The sequence below is a fragment of the Grampus griseus genome (assembly GCF_964374135.1).
Source record: "Grampus griseus genome assembly, chromosome: Y".
In the NCBI taxonomy this organism is placed as follows: domain Eukaryota; kingdom Metazoa; phylum Chordata; class Mammalia; order Artiodactyla; family Delphinidae; genus Grampus; species Grampus griseus.
This window is the reverse complement of record NC_139016.1, coordinates 3,512,084-3,518,630: the sequence shown is the minus strand read 5'-3', so window position 1 is coordinate 3,518,630 and position 6,547 is coordinate 3,512,084.

The following is a 6,547-nucleotide window of genomic DNA, read 5'->3' as shown; positions in this document are numbered from 1 at the left end:
AGGGAAGCCCGTTAGTACACTTTTTTAAAGCTACTCCCAGATTCACAGCATGCATGGCCCCCAGGGTTCTTTCTCTCTGCCTGCACTTGCCTCGTTCTATTCAGAGTGAAAATCTTCTACCCCGTGCCGCCGATCGCCTTCTGCACCCTTGTGCACGGAGCATCCCGGAATCTGCACCCTCTCCCTGTACGTAGAGAAGCAGAAGCAGAAACGGGTGGCAGATACTCTGGGCAAAGAACCACCCCGTGTCCTGCTCTGGAGGGTTGGAGAAGTTTTGCACAGTTTGTTTTTTGTGTGTGGTGGTTTTTAATTGAAGCCTCAGCTTTGCATAAATGGTGAGAAGCCTGTTTTCACTTCTTCTTAGGTGGCGTCCATAGCAGAGGTTGAGCAGCTATGCGCAGCACTCAGGCCCTGGGACCTGTTTCTGTAAAGTTTTACTGGAACCCAGATACCCCCATTCTGTTGCCTGTGGCCAAGGTCTGCTTTTATCTTATCAGTTCAGAGGTGATCACCTGGCCCCCAGAGCCAAAAACACTGATAATCTGTCCCCTTGGAGAAAAATATGGCAATCCTTCTTCTAAGTTGCAAGATGAAGCTGGGGTTTGCTGTGAGCAAAAACTGTGTAGATTTTCTCATTTGTTTTGCTTCCTGTTCTGAATGCTTCCCAGATGTGTTCGCACCGGGTTCTCTGTCATATTTATAATGTTTACTGACACTTCTCTCTCTTTCTCTCTGTCTACCTTCCCAGTATAAAGTTGGAAGAGACAAAGGCTCCGTGATGCTAGCAAAAGAGCTATATCCTGAATAAAGGGTGTATGTGAGAGAAACTTTTTTCTTTTAATTAAGACTTGTAATTTCATGGTAAGACGGTTTATACTCTATGTTAGATATCTCCAAGCACACTCTAGAAAAAGCAAGAGAGAGGGCATTTCACAAAATGTAATGGACAACGAGGACCTACTGTATAGGGAACTCTGGTCAAAATTATGTAACAACCTAAATGGGAAAAGAATTTGAAAAAGAAGAGATACATGTGTATGGATAACTGAATCACTTTGCTGTACACCTGCAACTAACACAACACTTCATCACGTATACTCCAATATAAAATAAAAAGTTAAAAAAATAAAATCAAATGCCATAAACATAAAAAAATGGAATGGAACTGTGACAAAAAAGACTTTAGGTAAAACAGGTTGTTAGATACATGTAAAATAAAGTTGTGTAAATTGATACAGGATATTCAATCATTAGCTCAAAAACTGCCCTTGATTTAAGAATTCAAGGGGAAAAGCACATTAATGCCAAATGATCATAATATGACAGAAATCCTGTAACTACCGGATGAAGACAAAGCGCTTGTAGGGGGAAAAAAAATAGATCTTTTATTTTAAAAGGTAAATTAAAGGGGGAACACTTTTGAAATGCAGAAAACATACAAAGGAAAAAAAAATCAGCATTATCCTACCACCACAGAAATAACTAGTGTTAACTATACAACTTAACTTTCTGATGCCTTGTCTCTTTCCCATTTGCTAAATGATTAATATTTTAAGTAGCACGATTGCTCCACATGGACATACAAGAGAGGGAGTATCGAAGAAACTTCAAAGCCAACGGTGAAAGGATGTTTAAAATAAAAGTCAAATATAGTTTAAAAATTAACTTAGTGGCCAGTGTTTGTGTATGCATACCTGTGCCTGTACACATCTGAATACCAGAATAAAAATTCAGGATAATGCGATTTTCATAAGAATTCAAGAATCATTTAAATAGGAAATTAAATAGGACGTATCTTTCCTTTGTAAAAACATTTTGAGGACAAATTATAAACAAACAATTTAGTCCCAGAAGTGCCCTTTGGGGAAATTCTATTTGCTTATTGAAACATTGCAAAGTATTGAACATGATTCAGTTTAATCATTCTCTCAAAAGGACAATTAAAAAAAAAAACCACCCAAACTAAAAAACTATACTTTGGAAATAATCATTATTTGGAAACAGTGCTTTTTTTAAATTTTCATTTTAATGTTTAACAATTGCTGTGAGCTTATTGCCAAATCATGTATTTAGATTTTTATCTTATAATTAAATGGTAATACTTTCTTCTCTAATGATATTTTTTCCCTTTGGGAGAACTATATCCATAATAAAAATTTAATGATAAAAAGGGTTTGCATTATTTGATCATAACAGGGACTCCAATTGCATCCTCCAAGTACCACCATTGATAACAAGTGTGATTTGATTGGGTTCTATATTTTCTCTTTTATCTGCCTTTGAAGATCTCAAAGGTATCCTCTGGGACTCCACAGCAAAAATGTACTCTCCTTCCCTGCAGCCTTTATTTTTGTCCCTGAGAAAACTGACAAATGATGGAAGGTGTCACCATTAGGGTTTCCTCTGTAAAATTAATAAACAAGTTATGTGTGTGTTTAAAATATGGCAGACACGATTCAATGCATTCAGTATGTATTATGCCATTTATTTGTCACATGGTAAGAAAAGTCCAATCATTTTCCCCTTTTAATATGTGAGGAAATTGAGGCAGAGAAAAATTAAATTGTTCAAAGTCAGGAGGGTAGTCAACAGAATGGTTGAGATGGAAACCTATCCATTTCTTTTGCTCTTAGATCACTACATAGTTTAACAACATAAGATCATGTATTTGACTCTAATTTGAAAAGATACATGTAACCCAATGTTCACAGCAGCACTGTGTACAATAGCCAAGACATGGAAGCAACCTACGTGTCCATCGACAGATGAATGGATAAAGAAGATGTGGTACATATATACAATGGAATATTACTCAGCCATAAAAAAGAATGAAATAATGCCATTTGCAGCAACATGGATAGACCTAGAGATTATCATACTGAGTGAAGTAAGTCAGACAGAGAAAGACAAATGTCATATGATATTAGTGGTATCTAAAAAAATAATACAAATGAACTTATTTACAAAACAGAAACAGACTCACAGACATGGAAAATAACCTCATGGTTACCAAAGGGGAAAGGGATGGAGAGGGATAAATTAAGAGTTTGGGATTAGCAGATATAAACTGCTATGTATAAAACAGGTTAAAAAAAACCCAAAAAAAAACAAGGACCTACTGTATAGCACGGGGAACTATGTTCAAATTCTCGTAATAAACCATAATGGAAAAGAATCTGAAAAAGTATATATATATATGACAATCACTCTGCTGTACACCTGAAACTAACACAATGTAGTAAATCAACTATACTTCAATTTAAAAAAAAGAATTTAAAAAATGATAGTGCATTTAATAGGCATGTATTACCATTGATACAGATGTGATTACCTAAGATATAGATTTAAGAAGTAAAAATTATTCTGTATCTTTTTTTTAAGCCAAGAAACTGGCTGCCCCTGGAGGTCATAAGCCTTCAGAAGCCCATGGTCTTTCCAGGATGTCACCTTCTTTTTGTAGATAAGGGTGTATATTCCACCTGGAGTCCTTACCAACTCTGCAAGTGTTGACATTTCCTGATGGTGATAATAGGGTTTCAGGCTTTGCGTGATCTGCCCAATCGTCCTTAGGAGCATGAATGTTCTTGCTGAGCCGGATTAAGCCTCTGGAGCAAATCTAATACTCGTAGACCTGCAGTGGGAGGTATTTTTGACCTGATCTCACTTGCAGGCTACTCATCCCTGTGGAGTTGAACTCAGGGCTGTACACATGGGACCAGATAAGCATGTAGGATGTCCCATGTTATAGACCATCCTCCTTGGCACCATTGCATGCAGTCGTTCCCATCAACACTTACAATGGTCTCTTCCTCCCATCAGGGGAAAAAAGCATGATCCCAAAGGACTACATTTTGAAACAAAATCCTGGTTCAAAATTTAAATAGCACTCTGCCACATGACAGATAGGCTTACTTTGTGTAGGATTAATTTTCTCGTAGAAAATAGAGAAGGGTACTGTTTGCCGTATTCAGAAGTGAATCACTGGTAATCTTACTGTCAGTGAAGCAGAAGAAGCTGGACTTGGAGGTGGGTGTAGAGCATCCATCAGAAGGTATGCCAAGCCGTTGGTGAAAGTTTGCTGTTCATGTGACGTTGCCATTTCACACTTAAGGGAATCAGTTTGTGAGGTAGACAGTAAGGGCAGGGTGCATCTGGCTTACGGAACAACAAATTAGTTACCGTGATAAAACAAATTACACCGAATATACCTAGACGGGCGGATCAAATGTGTGCAAAGGAAAATAGTCAGTAAGCAGGAAGATGTAGCTCTACTCTTAAGTCCTGTTTCAGGGATGTATGTTGATTAGCAGAGTTACGCAACTTCAGTAGAACTGGTTATGTAATAAACCTTCAAGGAAGTGACTTGGCCGTGACATGCTTTCACGGTTTGTACTTAGAGGAAGGATGCTATCACACTGCAGAAAGGAAGGAAAAAGATCACTTACGTAAAAGATTACAGGAAGGAAGATGTAATAGATTTCTGTGCCTTCCTTCTAGAAATACCATCAAAAAAAATAAAACGTCTGCGGAGAGGAATGTGAGAAGAATAACGGATTTATGGAAAGGTCAGTGGAACACCCAGAAAACCGTTCATAGAATCAGAAAATGAACCCCAAAACACATTCCATCCACCTTCATAGGAATCCAGTGTACACACATGGACCCCTGTTCCTGACCTATGCCATCATAGCTTCACCTCTGACCCATGCCATCATAGCTTCACCTCTGACCTATGAGCATATGCATTTTCTCTTTGGTTTTCTTTTCTTTTTTTTTTTTTTTTGTAACACTTTATTGAGTTGTCATTGATATACCCAAAACTGCACATATTGAATACGTATATACAATTTGATAGGTTTGAACATATGTAGGGACCCATGAAGTCATTAGCACAACCAAGGCCATGAACATCCATCACCTCCAAAAGTTTCCTCCTGCCCGTTTTTATGATAAGATCATTTAACTCGATTTCGACTCTGAACAAAATTTTCAGCGTGTAATAAAACATTGTTCACTGCAGGGACTGCTCTACTGCGTATCTCTAGAACTGGGGAGCTCTGTTTTCTAAAACAGTCACCTCTACAGAATAAGTACCACCATCCATTTTCCCAAACTTTTCTACAATGATGCAAAAGTTCCGTAATTATTTTTCACCTTGAAGGTCAACCTGTTGGATTGATCAATGTCTCCCCAAGTTCATGGTCCTCCACAACCTTATTTGGAAAGAGGGTCTTTGCACATGGCATCGAGTTAAGATGAGGTTATATTGCCTCAGGGTGGACCCTACTCCAATGGCTGACGTCCTTAGGAGGAGTGGGAATTTGGGTGTGGACCTGCAGAGGGAAGACAGCCATGTAAATGTGAAGGCAGAGATTGGGGTGATGCAGCTACAATGCCAAGGATTACCAGGGACACTCCGAAGCTGGAGGAGCAAGGAAAGGTCTCCCCTTACAGCTTCTGGAGGGGGTGCTTTCCTGTCCGCACCTTGACTGCAGACTTCGGGTCTTCAGGACTGTGAGGGAATATGTCGTATTTTCTCTCTCTCTCTCTCTCTTTTTTTTTTTTTTTGGCCACCCAGTGTGTGGCACGTTGCTAAAGCAGCCCTAGGAAACTAACACAGTTATGTTTTTTTCCAAACAAACAACTTTTTAAAAATTTATTTTTTATTGAAGTATAGTTGAATTACAATGTTGTGTTAATTACTGCTGTACAGCAAAGTGATTTAGTTATATATACATAGATCCTTTTTCATAGTCTTTTCCATTATGGTTTATTACAGGATATTGAATATAGGTCCCCCAAACAACTTTTTATTGAAGTATAATTAATTTATATTGTTGTGTTAGTTTCAGATATACAGCAGTGATTCAGTTATATATATATTTTCAGATTCTTTTCCATTATAGTTTATTACCAGATATTGAATATAGTTCCCTGTGCTACACAGTAGGACCTCGTTGTTTATCTATTTTATATGTAGTGGTGTGCATATGTTAATCCCAAACTCCTAATTTATCCCCCCTCACTTTCCTCTTTCGTAACCACAAGTCACTTTCCCCTTTGGTAACCATAAATTCATTTGTATCATATTTTAGATTCCACATATAAGTGATATCATATGGTATTTGTTTTTCTCTGTCTGGCTTACTTCACTTAGTATGATAATATCCAGGTCCATCCATGTTGCTGCAAATGTTGGATCTATATAATAACAAGTAATTTTGCATCAGATTAAGAATAAGTTCTTCCCTGTATATAAATTGATATAGAATTTCAATGTCTTTTCCTGTTTTTATCTTTCCTTAAAAATATATTAAGGCAAATCTGTGATATACTTCTCATCATTTATCTTCCCTGTGGAGATTTTAAGAGGATTAACAGTCACATTTTGTAAATCTCTCTATGAAAAATATAGTGTATAATTAGCCAAAAGATCTGCAAATATCATTGCAAAATTGTCACTGAACATCTAAAGTCCTTAGAACATAAAATGGCTTTGTAACCAATTTAACTGGGAAAGTAGCGATTCTCAGATTTGGGGGATACT